This window comes from Anticarsia gemmatalis, chromosome 28 (assembly GCF_050436995.1).
Source record: "Anticarsia gemmatalis isolate Benzon Research Colony breed Stoneville strain chromosome 28, ilAntGemm2 primary, whole genome shotgun sequence".
NCBI lineage: Eukaryota > Metazoa > Arthropoda > Insecta > Lepidoptera > Erebidae > Anticarsia > Anticarsia gemmatalis.
In genome coordinates this window covers 5,915,473-5,934,578 of record NC_134772.1, presented here as the reverse complement: position 1 = coordinate 5,934,578, position 19,106 = coordinate 5,915,473, and the positions used below count along the sequence as shown (strand labels likewise).

At 37.6% G+C, this 19,106-nt stretch overlaps 1 protein-coding gene across 1 annotated transcript in view; it reads left to right on the top strand.

The window, feature by feature from the left end:
• The first annotated feature begins 1,185 nt into the window (after positions 1-1,185).
• The window catches only part of emp (epithelial membrane protein), a 110,757-nt gene continuing 92,836 nt past the window's right edge, over positions 1,186-19,106 (top strand). The window contains exon 1 of the mRNA XM_076132675.1: positions 1,186-1,390. The gene's annotated coding sequence lies outside the window, so the exon portion shown is untranslated. The remainder of the gene's footprint in view (positions 1,391-19,106) is intronic.

Here is a 19,106-nt window from a genome sequence, read left to right as displayed (position 1 = left end):
GTATCTGTTCTGAGACTGGTTGTTAATGTATCTGTATAAGTATGTAAGAAGTATATAAGTATATTTATCAGTTATTTGGTTACCATAGTACAAGCTCTGCTTAGTTTGGAATCAAATGACATTGTGTGAGTTGTCCACTGTTTTTTTTTTCAGAGTACGCAATTTTAGGCCGGGGGATGCTCATGTACTTAATAATAATCATTTCATGTTTATTCATACTGAAATTTCACACGCATCCCACGCATAGTTTAAAAACAACATTCCTAGTTATGTGTGTCAAAATTATCACTTGTTCTAACGGTGAAGGAAAACAACGTGATGAAACCTTGCATGCCTGAAAGTAGTTTTACACGTTCTTAAAGTAATGTGACGTCTTTCGGACTTGGTCAGCGTGGTAGAATCAAAATATTTAACCTATTGTAATTCCCTTAGTTGGACAGTATTTTTTTTTTTTTTTTTTTAACGTACAAAAGTATTGGGTCAGCTGAACCGCGCAGCCCGCTTACGAATTTTCTTTGCATTTTTTTCTTTCCATAAGAACTTTTCCCGTGTCATAAAGACAATTTATCAAAAACAATAAGTCGAATTGGTTAAGCCGTTCTTGAGTTTTGTGCTTAGCAACACTTTTGGCGAGACACACATTTTTCATTTTGATATATGTATAAGATTATAATTATTAATAGTTAGTCATGGAAAACATAGTAATGAAACTATGAAACCTAACATGCCTTTAATATTGTTTAAAACAGTTCTTAAAGGAATGCACACCCATTTTGCGCCGTGGACTTGACCATTTTCTAATTCCTTGAGATGTTTAGTAAATTAATGAGTTAAATTTATTCGGTCATTAATATGGGAAAATGCTCGGAAAATGATGTCTACAAGTAAACTTTTGTGTAATCCACATAACAGAATATCTGTGCTACAACTACGGATGTACCTAGATATATATTTATAAAAAAACAAACTTTAATTCGTAAGGTATTCAGTCCTCTTTTCAATGATGGATGAAAGTAGTTATTAAAACTACGACTAGGTTATTTTAACTGCTATTTGTTTCAAAATTAAACGATATTGTTCTCTATTTTGTTAGAAATAAGGTTGGGTAGTAAGTAAAGTGATTGTTTAATGCATTTGTCGTGCACAGGCAACGTAAGATTGGAAAGTGGCTCATAGTTAGTCGGTCCGGCTAGCGGCCGCAAAGCGCACGTCCGTACAACAATTTACTTTTAAAAAAAATATTATAAAAAAAAGTCATTTGTGAATTTGACACATGTCAAAATTGTAACCTGTGATTATTTTTTTCTGTGTTTTTGTGAACAAAACTACGTGAAATTGATATAAAATATTTGGATTTATCGTGTGTGCGACTGATTTGAAGTTTGAAAAGGTAAGTGCGCTCACTAGTTTTTAGTGACAAACGTTTGTTTGACTAAGTATATGTTGGATACCGGTTTTGCTTCTTTATTTAGCTTGAACACACATTACTTACGACCTATTTTAAAGTGTGGGTAGGTGCTAAACATTCTTTGATAGTAAATCTTTGGAATTGTTACGATGAATTCTAGGAAATATGTTTTTTTTGCGTGTATATTGCAATTATATTGGTATGAATTTCTTGTATGAGTCAGGCAAAACGGATTACCCAATCGCTATGAGACTTTCACTCTCATACAGGCTGTATGAGGCTGTATGGGTGTCATACATAACAGACGCGTTAATAGCCATATTCTACAAGCATATACTGCGACTCTGTCCGCGATAAACCATGATCTACTTTCTTAATTGTTTATTATATAATATCATAGATATTCCTAGAAAAATAGGTTACAAAAACGGGTATTCAAAATCAGACCAACTGTTAAAGAGATTTTAACTCACACACAAACTTTCGTAGTTACTTCTTATTATCTAATATCTATCTAATGACAATCCTAGAAAAAACAGACCTTCAATCGAAAAATCAGTTTTTTTAGGACCAAGTAGTTGCAGAGATTTATCTCTGACATATAAACTTACGCATAACTTTCTTGTTATAAGATATTGTTATATAAAAGATAAGAATACGTAATATGGTAATCGAACTCAAGGATTCGCGATCAGTAGTCGTATAAACTGCCACTTGAACTACTAACCCCCGGTTTCTGAGGTACATTTAGCGGTGGTTTATCTATTCAATAGCGTTTTTTGTATGACTTTAAACGCTATTGACTAGATAAACTACCGCTTAATGTACTCAGAAACCGGGGGTAAGAAAGATATAGAATGCATATCTTTATATGCAAAACGAGTTTCTCATAATATTATGTAGATAAGTCAGTATTTTAGCCTCAAAGCCTAACCTCTCTTAATCTAAGGAACGCAGACCTAAGTCTAGATTGACTGACAGACTGTGTATTAGAAATAATGATCACTTGTTATAACGGTGAAGGAAAACATCGTGATGAATGACATGTCTGACAGTTGTTTAACACAGTTCTTGAAGGATTGCAAAGTCCCCAATTCGTATTTCATCAGCATGTTGTTGAAGTATATAAGTATGTTTATTAGTTATTTGGCTACACTACAAGCTCTGCTTAGTTTGGAATCAAACGACCGTGTGTGAGTTGTCTAATCAATATACTTAGGTATATTTAAAACTCTTCCGTTACTGACTGACTGATCGACAACGCACAGCCGAAACTACTGAGCGTAGAAACTTAAAATTTGCTATGAAAATTCCTTAGCAAGTGTAGAGGACTAATGCCCGGTTTCTGAGGTACATTTATCTGTACTTTATCTATTCAAACTATCATGTTTATCCCCTGGTTACTGAGTACATTTAGCGGTAGTTTATCTATTCAAACAGTTATTGTTGTATGAGCTTAATAAACGCTATTGAATAGACAAACTACCGCTAAATGTACCTCAGAAACCGGTGAGAGAGGATTTTTGGAAATTCTTCCCCAAAAAAGTCAAATTCCACGCGAAAAAAGCCGCACGCGGAAAACTAAAGATATACATATTTTTATATCAAATTCCACGCGGCAGAATCGCAAAGGTACTTAAATATGTTATGTATAATATTATATACGCAAGAAACGTGTCCGTTTACGCAAAATGCTAAAAGCATTAGGTAACTCGGTCACTATGTCGGATGTACATACACTTAGATATAAATACTAGTTGTGGCGAGAGGCTTCGCTCGTATTCAATTAGGATTTTTTGTGAAAAAAATGACCAGTGATATAACTATATCACTAATGACTGCTGCGTAAGATTGAAATAAAAATTTCGAATGTGTGTATTAGAAATTAGGCTTTGTCGTTTTGAATTGCGTAAAAAAATTTTTCTAGTTCAAAGAGAGTATTTCTTTTTTAGCACAATTATTTTTAGTGCCTAGGTGTAGTTTGTAATTCAGGTTATAAACTGTTCTTTTGCCAAATAGAACCTAAGTCTGTTCAGTAGTTTTTGCTTGAAAGAGTTAAAATCATTTTATTGTCGTTTATCTTAAAACTTTCTTCTTTGTAACTAATTTCTGCAATTTACTTCGTCCACTTGGAAGTATTTTTTAAGAGTTAAAATTCTAAGTGTTAATTCTGGTTATGAATTGATTGTGCCAAACATTATGAATTGATTGTAACATAAAATAGTAATACTTATAAAATGAGTAGGAGTTATTCGAGAATAAACGCGAACACGCATTTTACATTCATTTTCCTGGCGCTTAAGGCGCAGGCTGACAGAATAGTAGTCATTCATTCATTCATATCGTATGGTTAGTGGTCAACCTAGTGTCAAAGTTGTTCAAGCCGCCCGTAAGGCCTTTGACATGGCTTAACGACTGTTATCGTAGTAGACAACAATCGGGACCGACTTTTTACGTGCCCTCCGAAGCACGGAGACGCCCAGCTCAAATACCACTATGCGGTCACCCATCTATAGAATGACCGCGCCAACGGTTGCTTCACCCACAGATCTATATCAGACCGGTGAGCGCAACTGGCTACGGGCGCCTCTAGAATAGTATAGTAGTTAAACATACATATATTATATTACCCAAAGGTAGACTGACATAGTGATCTATCAACGCACAGCCCAAACCACTAGACGAATCGGACTGAAATTTGGCATGCAGGTAGATGTTATGACGTAGGAATCTACTAAGAAATGATTTTGATCAATTCTACCCCCAAGGGGATAAAAGTTTGTATGAAAATTCTGTCCTAAGTCACAAACCACGCGGGCCAAGTCTATTAGATAACAAATATGAAACTATGTAAAAACCTTCATATATAGAAAAGCATGCTGAATGTCAGCATGATTGCGTGCAATGGAAGGTGAGCTAGAAATACATAATATATTGCACATATATGACTATGTGTTGACCGTGGCTTAAACCGTATTACCTACGGTCAGGGAAACTGTGTCTCTGCATTGACTTGACTATAATAATATAGACTATAAATTAATCCATTTATATCCCAGCCAGCTTTTGCCCGCGACTTCGTCCGCGTGATTTGTAACTTAGCACAGAATTTTCATACAAACTTTCATCCCCTATTTTATCCCCTTGGGAGTAAAACTTATTAGAATCCTATCCTTTTTAGCGGATGCCTACGTCATAACATTATGTACCTGCAAGCCAAATTTCCGATATGTGTATCCGATACGTCCAGCGGTTTGGGCCGTGCGTTGATAGTTAGACTACACTATGTTAGTCAGTCATTTTTGAGTTATATTCTATAATTATCACTTGTTCCAACGGTAAAGGAAAATATCGTGATGAAACCTTTCATGCCTAAAGTTTGTTTAATACATTTCTTGAGGGCATGAAAGGTCCCCAACCCGCACTTGGCCAGCGTGGTGGACTCAAGGCCTAACTCTCCTTCATTCGGTAGGCGACCCTTACCCAGCAGTGGGACAGTAAGGGGTAAGAAAAAATATGACCCTATTATACCCGACCAAGAAATCGAACTCAAGCCTCTGATTTACACTTAATTTAACAATTAAATACAGTATCATTCTCTCAAACTAAATCCACACTCAATGCGTTTTCCTCGAGAAAGCGTTAAATTCTTCGACGCGAAGAAATCATGATTCTATCTCGCACTTATCATAAAATGTCACTAACACGTCTCATCTATGTTTTATGGCCATAAACCATGTGATCATATAACATAAAATGTTTTATTACTGCTCTTTAATTGCTATTAGAATCAACTGCACGTTTGGCGCAGTGGTTAACGTGGTCACCTCGCCGCAATAACCGTAGCGCCGCGTGTGGTTCCAATCACACCCGGGATAAATATTTGTGTGATGAGCACGAGTATCTGTTCTGAGCCTGGTTGTTAATTTATCTATATAATATGTAAAAGTATATAAGTATGTTTATCAGTTATTTGCTTACAATAGTCCAAGCTCAGCTTAGTTTGGAATCAGATGACCGTGTGTGAGTTGTCCCAAAATATTTATAGGAAGCAATTAGAAAAATCTCCATGATTTTATGCCTGAGTTTAGACATATCTTGAAGGAATGTGAGAGTCCGGAGTTTGGTAACGTGTCCGGTATATGGCAGACTCGCCCCCTATTACATGTGACTAACATTGTTAATGGCGAAACGTGGGTGTATTTCATACACCTCTGTCTAGGAATGTAAATGTAGGAAAAACGTGATGAATGCCTGAAGGTTGCTTAAAACAGTTCTTGAAGGTATGTAAAGCCCGCACTTAACATGGTAGACTCATGGTCCAACCCTTCGCTTCTCAAAGGGGGTGATTTCGCCCCCCTAATGGGAGCTGAAGCTTTTGCTAAGGGTAGTAAAAGATCCAGACGTATTTTTACGTTGTTACGTCTCCGTCACACGCACTCCTAGTATATGTCTCTTGTATTTATGTTTCGTCTTCTACAGCGACTTGCTGCTATATTCAGGCACACAAAATTAAGTAAACAAACTCAGCTATATTACATACATACAAAACAATCACGCCTTCTTCCAGTAGTGGTAGACAGAGACTAGAGAATGCCTCAGAGAACGTCACTTGGTACGATCCTTACAAATTTCCCGTGCTTCATTCACATACATACATCTCAGCTATATTCTATGTTAAATACACTAATAAGCTTCCAAGGCGTTTCTTTTGAAACAAAAGCTGGGAACGAGTAAAAGTCTCAATGTTGTTCATTCAATTGTAAAGGCCAGCGGCCATTTTGTTCTAAATAAACTACATTTTGAGACAATTATGTCTTATTCGCGATAAAATTCGAGTTTTAACCTTAACCCCTTTACTTTTCAAGTAATTTGAGTTCAAACTTCATTCAATATAGTTTATTGTGTTCGAGCGGACAAAGTATAATAATATATGAATATTATTTTGTATACATACATAAAACCCTGCCTTTTCCCCGTAGGGTTAGGCAGCGATCAAAGAACGTCACTTGGTACGATCCTTACAAACTTCCCTTGCTTCATTCACATACATACATGTTGTCATACAGGACCGCCGGTTACGTGCACCTGACCTTTTTACAAGATATCGCCGATATGATCTATGTATATCTTTCTACGGCGTCCCGGTGTTCATTTACGTATAAATATAGGTACAATTTCTTAATAATTAAAGTACAAAGAATGTAATTTGAATAATCTTATGGTTTGTTCATACATAAATAGGAAAACTTCACGCTTTCTCGAGAAACGGGCGCGACCGTTCGCTATGCAAATTCTATGGTCATCATAGCTCTGTTTGTAGATAGATGATAGGCCTAGCTGTTAATAATATCGTTCTTTTCCTATTAATATTATAAATGCGTAAGCTTGTGATTTGTTAATACTTTTTGAGGCAAAAAATAGTGAATGGATTTTGATAAAATTTATCACACACTTGGTCTTGCGTACCTAAAGGATAATTCTTGTCTACATTATATAGACAGAAGTTAGTTTTCCCTGTAGTTAAATGTCAAATGTGATAGTTTGAGGCAATTAACGGTAGTTTTCTTTTACTAATCTTAAGCCAAAGGAATAAAAACAGTAACTTGTCTGAAATGTTTCACTGTTCTAACAATACTATGTAAGTAACTATAGGATCTATTTATCGAAGATATATATTGAAAACAGTTCTTTAATTTAAATACTAAAGGCTTGAAAAACTTTGACACTAGGTTGACCACAGACCACACGACATAGAAAAAAAAAACAAAACGTCAAATTCAATTTGACAGTTACCTTTTTAACTTTGCACTAGTTAGAGTAGGCAAGGGCAACGTATAAACAGCCAGTCATTTAATAAAATAAAATACAACTTTTTTAATGCTGTTCTCGGCACAGAGCAATATTCATTAAGTCTGACACAGATACTAAATGTAGATAATTCAGTCATGTTTTACGTAACGTGAACAGGTTTTTTTTGCACATTATATAACAAAGTACCTAGTAGATTATTAGAGAGATGGATTGTAAAAACCCAAAGGCCTTTTTCTAATTTATTCACTATTTATCTATCGTATGGTTAGTGGTCAACCTAGTGTCAAAGTTATTCAAGCCGCCCGAAGGCCTCTGACATGGCTTAACGACTGTTATCTTTATCGACAACAACTGGGACCGACTTTATACGCGACCTTCTAAGGTCGGAGACGCTCAGTTCAAATACCACTATGCGGTCACCCATCTAAGGTATGACCGCGCCAACGGTTGCTTAACCCACAGATTGTTTACCGAGCGCCTCTTTATTTATTCGCTTATAAAACTACACTATGATAGAAAACGGAAGGGGACGATCTAGAAATATGTACTTAGTTCATATCGGTGATGTCTTGCTAAAAGTTCAACAGGCTTACTGCCAAATAGTAAGAAAAGTCATCAGTGTGTTGCCTCGGGTTCGAACCTGCAACCACTTGCGTGGGAGGTACCAACTTATACCACTCGGCTATAAGTGTTTATGTCTCCCTAGCTTTTACCCGCGACTTCGTCCGCCACCTGATTTTTCCCACGGGAATACATTATTTTCTCGGGGTAAAAAGTAGCTTATGTCCTTTCTCGGGTATCAAAATATCTCCATACTTAATTTCATGCAAATTGGTTCAGTAGTTTAGGCGTGATTGAGTTACAGACAGACAGACAGAGTTACTTTCGCAGTTATAATATGGATATTAGTATGGATTTATGAAGATCTTCTAAATACTTTAAGTGTGGCAAGAAACTTGACAATCTATGTCATAGATTCTATGAGGAAGGCTTACGAATGAATCATTTTATAATTGGTATTTAATAAAAGATATTTAATAAAACCCAGAGATTATCTATATTTAATTTGTGTAATAAAAATATCGTTAAATAACAATTTAGCTATATATTTTAGTATACTCGTGTCATTACAATCGTGCTCACTACGTCATAATCAAAAGAATCATGTGAATGTGACAATGTGTAGTGAGTGAGAGACACAGATATAATGACATCACGTAGTGAACACGTTTGTAATTACCCGAGTATTGCTTTTTGATGATATATTTAAAATTGTATTATATTGTCTGTGATTCTATATAAATATTACGTATCTAAATCTAAAATAAATCTGTTACTGTACGTTTCAGCTTATTCCCTACTCATATTATAAATGCAAAAGTACCTCTGCCTGTCTCTTCTCCTTGCCGAAACTGCTAAACCGATTTGGATACAATTGAAGTACAAAAAAACTTTTTTCGTCACGAAATATCACGGAACGGTACACTACGCGGTAATAAGTCATATATTACATGGACGTTGCCACGGGGAAGAACTAGTATATTGCATACAAGACCCTCTACTAAGTTGTTGGACAAACGCATTAAGGCAGACAGTTAAATTGTCATCTATACTAATATAATAAAGCTGAAGAGTTTGTTTGTTTGTTTGTTTGAACGCGCTAATCTCAGGATCTACTGGTCCGATTTGAAAAAATCTTTCAGTGTTAGATAGCCCATTTATCGAGGAAGGCTATAGGCTATATAACATCACGCTACGGTCATTAGGAGCGGAGTAGCAACGAAAAATGTTACAAAAACGGGGAAAATTTTGACCCATTCTCTTAGGTGACGCAAGCGAAGTTGCGCGGGTCAGCTAGTTAATAATAATAGTAATTAATGTCAAAGGTTTATATGTTTTAAGGTCATTCCATCTTGTTACACGCTAATGATATTTTAATTCTATATCATTATTATTAATTTATTGTCATTAGTACATGACTGCCGGTCTGTAGTGTGACCGCAGTGCAGAGGACTCGGATTCAAATCCGGGGTCGGGTCAAAAATAGTTTCTGAAATTTTGTTTTAAAAATTTCTCAGATATTGCCCAGAGTTAGGAAGTTGAGGATGTAGACCTCCGTGCCTCGGAGAGCACGTAAAGCCGTCGGTCCTGCGCCTGGCCTCTCACTGGTCGTGTCGGTTATCCGTCCCACCGGGTTATGAGAGTGCAGGAATAGAGAGTGTCTGTGTATTGTGCACGAAATTGAACATTATCATGCACTTATTACTAATTTGCTTAAGGGTCTTATACGCGATGAGAATTTGAAGGTTTCCATACTGATGTAGCTGCTTAGCGTCGTCTCATTAAAAACTTTAAGATTTTCTGTAAGACAGATTAAATGAATCAGGTCGCCGTAGCCAAATATTGGCTAAAAGTTCATTGTTGAGTACGTGCTCAAATCAATCAAAATCAAATATTTTATTCATTTAGGTCAAATGCTGACACTTATGATAGTCAATGATACAGAGAGTGAATTTACCGCCAGTTCGGAAGGTAGGGCCAATGAGAAGAGCTGGCAATAAACTCATGGTTTTATCCATTTTTATCGCGAAATAGTTTAAACAATATTTCTAATTATAAACTAGCTGACCCGCGCAACTTCGCTTGCGTCACATAAGAGAGAATGGGCCAAAATTTTCCCCGTTTTTGTAACATACACTCAGCGGCAGAAAAAGTGGCCCAAAGCAAAACTACGATAAAACTTTTTAGAATATCAATATATGGTTGCTATTTTGGCTATAACTATTAGTTGAACAGTTTATGCACAAGTTTAGTTACAATTTACACTAAATAGTCGTAATTTTTAATCAAAAATGGGAAAAATTTAAAAATACAGCTTTTGTCGAAATCGCTTACTGAAAGTTTTTGCAAAAACCTAATTCTGCACCAAAGAAAAAATCTAGTTTATACCGCGTGTTAACTCCTCTAGCATTTATGGTGACCTGAATGCATTCTGGCATGCTTTGGAGGATGTTTTAATTACTTCTTGAAGAACTTTATCCCACACTCTGACTAGAGCGGTTCTTCGCTCACCAAGTGATTCTGGTGGGTTGGGCAGTGCGCATACACTGTTTTTTAGCATGTGCCAGACATGTTCTATGGGGTTGATGTCTGGACTGTGAGCAGGCTAAGCCAGTTTTTGAATCCCGATATCAGCAAGGTGCGATTCCACAACGCGGGCGCTATGAGCGCGCGCATTAAACTGCATTAGAGTTAATCCTCCCGACCAATGAAATCCATAAGTGGTACAACATGGTCTTGGAAGATTTCTTCAATGTACCCGGCTGCTGTTAGGCGCTGATCTACGATGACAAGCTCCGTACGTGCCTCCAAACATACACCTCTCCATACCATAACAGACCTACCTTTGTAACTGACCGTCTGACGTGTTGTGTTGGGAAAAAACCGTCCTTAATGGCGTCTTTACACTCTCTCACGACCATTTGGTGCTCTTAATGCTACTCAGCACTCATCGGTTAACAAGAACTTGCTCCATTGGTCGATAGCCAATTAACATGTTTACGAGCAAATCGTAATCGCGCAACTCGATGGTGTCTCTCGAGTTCTGGTTCTTGGGTTGGTCTTCCTGCCTGTAAATTACGTTCTTTTATCCTTCGCCTCACGTTCCGTTCACTAAGAATGACTCCGCGTGCCGCTTGAAGCCTCTAGTGAATCTCAAACGCTGTCAGAAAGCGGTTTCTCAGCACCTCGAGGTTAACAAATCGGTCATCTCTTGCGGATGTACATCGTGTTCGTCCAATTCCTGGTCGCCGCGTGTACAGACCAGTCTCACGATACCTCCTAATCGCAGACCTTAAAGTGGTACGCGATACATTGAAAAATGCAGCCACCTCTCAATGGTAATGGCCCTGATCGGACAACAAGACCACCTAAGCCACTTGTTCAGCAGTAAGTGGCATCTTCAAATCTTTTCTAAAATCTAAATAGACCAATAATCAATAAAAATCATAAGAAAATCGTTTCCGTGCAGCAATATTTCAAAATACAGAATTCAACTGACCTCTCGAATCAACACTGAATTCAGTTCTAACACACATTGTTAGAAAAAGTCATCCGTCACTTAAATTAATCTGAAATTCAACACTTCATAACACTAAACAGATCACTCCGCAACTACTTACAACAATATATCTTTCATATATTACTTAATTTGTTTACAAATTCACGATAAGCGCTTGGGCCACTTTTTCTGCCGCTGAGTGTATTTTATTGCTACTCTGCTCATATTGGTCGTAGCGTAATGATATATAGCCTATAGCCTTCCTCGATAAATGGACTATCTATTCTATCTAACACTGAAAGATTTTTTAAAGTCGGACCAGTAGTTCCTGAGATTAGCGCGTTCAAACAAACAAACAAACAAACTCTTCAGCTTTATAATATTAGTATAGATCAGTAATGTTGTAAGGAGCTGCTACTAACACTACTGTACACATGTGCTGGCAGTCCCTTTCAGACAGCGCTGCAGAATAAATCCAGATTTTCTTATAAGGGTTTTGCCCAGCAGTGGGCCAGTAATGGTTTATTAATAAAGATGTACTCGGTCAGTGATGTAAAGCGTAGCCCAGATACATGTTACGACATCGACACGTAACGATCACGTAACGACCTCCTTAACGTTTCCTGTTTCGCTTTATACTGACTTGACTGCTTCTGACGCGGTGTATCCGACTGTTATTTGTGAGGTACCGGGTTCGATTCGCAAGTCGGGTAAAGTGTTATTGACCTATTTCTTAGTTAGTAGTGATTGAAATTTGACTACAATAAATTAGACCGCAGAGTATACGGGATTCGGTTTCGCCCGGTTTAAAAAGTTATTTAAGATTTTTCAATTTTTACATGTAAACTTTTTTCTTGAATCATTCTATTTATTAAAATAATCCGCATCAAGATTCGTTGCGTAGTTTTTTAGATCTAAGCTAAGATATAGATAGCGTAAATCGACTTTATTTTATACTATGTAGTGATAATAATATGGTTAGTGTAACCCAGTGTCAAAGGTGTCTGTCTACCTTTGACATGACTTAACTCTTGTTATGTTTATAGACGTAATATTCTAACTAGTACTACTAATCGTATGGTTAGTGGTCAACCTAGTGTCAAAGTTGTTCAATCCCGAAGGCCTTTGACGTGGCTTTACGACTGTTATCTTAATTGACAACAACCGGGACCGACGTTTTACGCGCCCTCCGAAGCACGGGGACGCCCAGTTCAAATACGCGGTCACCCATCTATGGAATGATCGCGCCAAAGTTTGCTTAACTCGCAAATTGTTTACCGATCAGTGAGCGCAACTGGCTATGGGCCTCATTTAGGTAGGAATTGCTATCTATGAATGTGTTATAGTGAATATAAAAGTGAATATAAAATTATATGTAGATAATACTTGTTAAACACATTTATTGAGGGCATGCAAAGTCCCCAACCCGCACTTGGCCAGCGTGGTGGACTCAAGGCCTAACCCCTCCCTCATTACGCTAGTAGACCCTTGCCCAGCAGTGGGACAGTAATGGGTTAAATTTATAATACTTGGTAAATTAAATTTACTGTGCTATGGATACACCAGAAGGGGACGCCTCGTTGACCACTAACCATACGATAAGAAGAAGAAGACCTAAATGTTAATGCCGTAATAACCCAAGATAGCTATCTGTAATCGTGGATAGAATATAGAAAACGGTCGAAGGAGCGTTAACTTAAAGTCCTACACTAGTTATGTATACAGGTATTCGCTGCCAGTTTATTTATAGTTTTACTACTTGTACTTGCAAACCTGTGAGGAATGCTGGCGAGTACTTGTTGATGTGTGTTTAAATATACATATATTGTCATGTTGACTTGAGTGTAGGGGGGGGGGGGGGTAGGGGAGGGCCATATGATTGTTTTTCATTCTACCAATATTATAAATGCGAAAGTTTGTGAGTATGTATATATGTATGGAGGTTTGATACTCTTTCACGCAAATACTACTGAATCGATTACGATGAAATTTGGTATGTAGGTAGCTGAAGACCTAGAATAACACATACTTTTATTCCGGAGTTCCCGAGGGATCGGGGTTTACACGGGAAGGGTCTCCACGCGGACGAAGTCGCGGGCGGCCTCTAGTAATCTATCACTCAATAAATCTTCCGTTACTGAGTGACTGTTTGACTGACAACTTAAACTACTGAATGCAAGAAGCTGAAATTCTGGCGTGTAAAGATAATATTAATATCCCATCCCGAAAGGTGTGCAATTTCACGCAAGCAAAGTTAGTTTGCTATATTAAAACACTTGAGAATGAGAAAATAAAGAAAAGAAGGTTAAAAAGTTGTATATGGTTTCTGGTCCACTAAAATGTAAATTTTTTTTGGCCATATCTTGTTCCCAGGCCCCCTATTTCAAAGATGGCGTCCGAGGGACAAGGGTTGCTACACCACAAACTCAAACTAAAGCTTCTTATGGCCCCCCTGCAAATAAAAGTAATAAAATTGCATCCTTTCAAAAACGTAATCTATACTAATCTATACTATATAATATTATAAAGCTGAAGAGTTTGTTTGTTTGTTTGATTGTTTGTTTGTTTGTTTGAACGCGCTAATCTCAGGAACTACTGGTCCGATTTGAAAAATTCTTTCAGTGTTAGATAGAACATTTATCGAGGAAGGCTTTAGGCTATATATCATCACGCTACGGTAGGAGCGGAGTAGCAACGAAAAATGTTACAAAAACGGGGATTTTTTTTTTCATTCTTTGTTATGTGACGCAAGCGAAGTTGCGCGAGTCAGCTAGTTCTAAATATAGCTTTTCGACTTTTTGAAGTTTTCCAAAGAATTCAGTAAGAATCAATATCATTTAAGACCTCGTAAAACTTCGGAGGACAAACATTTAATATCGCGAGCGAAAGTTTATTATTACATAATAAGTTATTTCCATCGTTTTGTGTTTTTATTTATTGTCATTTCGTAATTTTTATAATATAAATCATATTTATTGATGATACAATAAAATTGTTATTTAAAAGTAGTCTATGAATGCAATAAATTGCTGAAAAACCCAACAGAAATTACTCTGCCTGAAAAGATCACAACGCTGAATACTTTCATCATCATGTTTCAGTCAATTAACAAAACCTTATAATATTAATATTAATTAATATTTATTTTTTATCCTGTTATGGACATGCAAAGTCCCCAACCCGCACTTGGCCAGCGTGGTGGACTCAAGGCCTAACCCCTCCCCCTCGTTTGGGAGGAGACCCTTGCCCTGCAGTGGGACAGATATGGGTTATTAAAAAAAAAAAAAAATCCTGTTAGTGGTCAACCTAGTGTCAAAGTTGTTCAAGCCTAGCAAGGCTTTTGCTTAACGACTGTTATCTTAATAGACAACAACCGGGACCGACATTTTACGTGCCCTCCGAAGCACGGAGACGCTCAGTTCAAATACCACTATGTGATCACCAATCTATAGAATAACCACGCTAAGGTTTTGTTGCATGAGACTTTCAATCGGCTTGAAAACCTCTAGCAGGTTGTCCAATCCAAAATTATGAAAGTGCAATATTTACGATATCTAACTAATAGTCAATTATACGAGTACATCGAGTTGAAGACGGTGTGCGTGTGTAGCATCACGCTACGCAATTATGTGAGTAAGCAGAGCGGAAATACAGAGTTGTTTCCACCAACACACATTTGTATCGGAGTTTTCTTTACGATGCTTTCGTCATTTGTTATCGGCTTTCAAAATGTCGACGAGGAAATTATTCATAACCATCGAGATGTCTAAGTTACAATAGCATAACGGATCTCTGAGGTTAGGCTACGCTTGCCGAGAGTGTTCTGTGGATGGGTCTTCTTATCGTATGGTCAGTGGTCAACCTAGTGTCAAAGTTGTTCAAGCCGCTCGAAGGTCTCTGATGTGGCTTAATGGGTCTCTGAGATTAAGCCACGCTTGCCGAGGTTGTTTTGAAGATGGGTGACTATCTTATGCATATCGAGTTCCTCCGTGCTTCGGAAGGCATGTAAATTGTGGCTATCATTTTCGAAGGTCTTTGACAGTCTGTTGTTAACAGTAGTCAGGAGCTTGAAAGTTTGACAACCAGACTTACTTAGTATCGTGTAATAACCCAGGTAACTGTGTTGTGGTGGTCAGATAGACAGTCGCTTCACTCGCTTCATGTAAAATACTGGTATTAAGCTGCATCCGGTGAGACTGGAAGCTAACTCCAACATATGCATGACGTTCCGTGTTTGTCTTATGTAATAGGGGGCAAGCTTATTGTCATTTACATAATGCATAAATAAATAAATTTAACCCATTAGTGTCCCACTGCTGGGCAAGGGTCTCCTCCCGTAATGAGGGAGGGGTTAGACCTTGAGTCCACCACGCTGGTCAAGTGCGGGGGACTTTACATACCTTCAAGAACTGTTCTAAAGAACTCTTAGGCATGCAAGGTTGCATCACGATGTTTTCCTTCACCGTTGTGAGCTTCAGCTTCAGCTTCAGCAAATGATCATTATTTCTATTCATAAACACACATAAATTCGCAAAAGTCACTGGTGTGTTGCCTCGGGTTCGAACCTGCAATCACTTGCGTGGGAGGTACCAACTTATACCACTCGGCTATCACTGCCATTATTGATTTATAATCTACTAGCTGACCCGCACAACTTCGTTTGCGTCACAATAGAGAATGGGTCATAATTTTCCCCGTTTTTGTAACATTTTTCGTCGCTACTCCGCTCAGCCTAATGGTCATAGCGTAATGTTTTATAGCTTATATCCTTTCTCAATAACTAGGCTATCCAACAGTAAAATAATTTTTAAATTCAAACCAGTAGTTCCTGAGATTAGTGCGTTCAAACAAACAAACAAACTCTTCAGCTTTATAGTATTACTATAGATCCATACTATTCCATACAAATATTATAAATGCGAAAGTAACTCTGTCTGTCTGTCTGCTACTATATCACGCCGAAACTACTGAACCAATTTGCATGAAATTTGGTATGGAGATATTTTGAAAGGACATAGGCTATATATCATCACGCTACGACCAAAAGGAGCAGAGTACCAGTAATGAATGTTACAAAAACGGGGATAATATTCATCCATTCTCTCTTATTGGACGCAAGCGAAGTTGCGCGGGTCAGCTAGTAATCTATAAAATTTCCGACGATATAAACTAGTATTTTAACTTCTTGATAGATATAAAGTATGTGTTTTCCTCCATTTATGTTCGCGTGCGGCTAACAAGCTATTATTATATGTTACGCAGGCTCGTTATAAAGAAACGATTACGGACCTTTGCACTGTTGTTATACACCCTGTAAACACTGACATACATACAAACATACATACATACAAACATACATACATACATAAAATCACGATTTGTTACCATAGGCAGAGATGAATGCCACTTACTATATGACCATATTACTAATGGCCATAGCGTGATGATATATAGCCTTCCTCGATAAATGGACTATCTAACACTGAAATATTTTTTTAAATCAGACCAGTAGTTCCTGAGATTAGCGCGTTCAAACAAACAAACTCTTCAGCTTTATAATATTAGTATAGATTTAGACTGCCTCTGCGGCGTGGTCGGTAGTTTATGCAACTGCCGCGCAAGAGGTCTCGAATCCCGGGTCAGACCAAAAAGTATTTTTTTAGTTTTCTGTTAAATATTACTCAGAAATTACCTACAGTTAGGAAGTTATGGTCGTAGACATCAGTGCCTCGGAGAGCACTTAAAGTCGTCGGTCCTGCGCCTGACCCCTCACTGGTCGTGTCGGTTATCCGTCCCACCGGTCTATGAGAGTAAAGGAATAGAGAGTGTACCTGTGTTTTTTTACACATTTGGACACTAAATTTCACTAAAAAGTCCTATACCGTTGGCCAGTTTGAATGAAACAGACCGCCGTAGCCGGATCGGCAGGGACATTATTACATTAGTACAAAGACCACCAAAATACCTGACTTTGACCCTTAAAATCTTGCTCAAATCAGTTCAATCAGTCCCCTCCTCACGTATTATCGTATGACACGTATTCTATTTTCCCTGTCAGCCATCTTGTCATGCGAGTCACGTCGTGTGAAGCAACAGCGACCTCTAGCGGTTACTACACGCTTCAAGGTGAACCCCGATCCGGGATGCGTTGTGCAATATAACCCTTAAAGGAAGAATTTGATTGGTTAATTGATGATTAATTAAAAGAAGGAAAACGAAGAGAACTAACAAATAGTTGTACTTCAAGTGGTTTTGTAGGTGTATGAAGTTTTGTCCCTAATTAAGCTTGCTTTCTTCCTCTTTTTTTTTCTTAAAGTAGCAGTGATAGCCGAGTGGTATAAGTTGATACCTCCCACCCAAGTGATCGCAGGTTCGAACCCGAGGCACCACACCTATGATTTTTGAATTCATGTGTCTATTAGAAATAATTATCACATGCTCCAACGATGAAGGAAAACATCGTGAGGAAACCTTGCATGCCTACAATTTGTTTAATACATTTATTGAGGGCGTACAAAGTTCCCAACCTGCACTTGGCCAGCGTGGTGGACTCTAGACCTAACCCCTCTCTCATTACGGGAGGAGACTCTTGCCCAGCAGAGGTACAGTAATAGTTTAAAAAAATACTTTTTAAAACCGGACAAAGCCGGGGCGGGCTTCTAGTGACTCACAAGTTCTTCAAAATAACCTGAATTGACACTGTATGAAATCGAAAGCGTATGACATAAAAGTCGTTATAACTGGTCAACGGCCATATTTGTTTGCGTCAAAATGTAATGGCTTCCGAGAAGAATTATGATAAAGCCTTTTTTGGTTCAACACTGTCGTTTTCTTTCTTTGTGTTGCTCTTGCCGTGGGCTTTACTACTCTTTTGAGAACTTTCGTATATCAGCCAGTATTAATCACGATCCATGCATCTTTTTTTCTCTCGATAAAACCTTCGTTCTGACATACAATTTTACAAACACATGTCTGGTCTGGTCAGGTCTGTTCTTCCACCAGCTGCAACTACTTCTGACGACTGTTAACAACTGTCAAAGATCTCAGAAAATGACAGCCGGGACCCACAATTTAACGTGCCTTCCGAAACACGGAGCAACTCGATATGTATAAGATGGTCACAGAACAACCTCGACAAGCGTGGCTTAACCTCAGAGATCGATCCGCGCGGCTGCTGTTAACTAAGCCACGAGCTCCTCAAAAATTACATGATTATTTCGAAATAAAGAGTCGCTGACATACGTCGGCGGGTCGGCGACATTGTAGACTTTATTATGACTTTAAACTCTAAGGAAACAATAAGGATATGTATTTAAACACATTATTCTTTTATAATGACTGACAATTACCGTTGTCTCAAAGATGTAGATTTGGACAAAGATAATTTATTTCCGAGATAATTCTGTTTAAGTTTTGTGTTGATTGTTTTATTTTCCTTGTACGTACTTCTGGTTTATTTATAAGATGAATTTTGGTGTGAAATTTGAGGCTTTTTCTTGGAAAAAAATATTAATTAATTAAGAAGTTAATAATTAATAAGTTTAAGCATGTTATCTTCTTCTTATCGTATGGCTAGTTTCTAAGTTGTTCAAGCCGTTCGAAAGCCTTTGACGTGGCTTTTTTTTACAATATAATCCGATTAATGTTTAAAAAAAATACTGTCTATGTGGTTAGTAGTGTATTTCACTGCTGATCATGAGGTTTCAAGTTCCATTCTCGCGTCGGTAAAGTACTATTGGTATTTTTTAATGGTTGCTTGAAATTTAATATTCTTGGGGTAAAAGTATCCTTTGTGTTTATTTAGGTTATCAATCAATATTAATA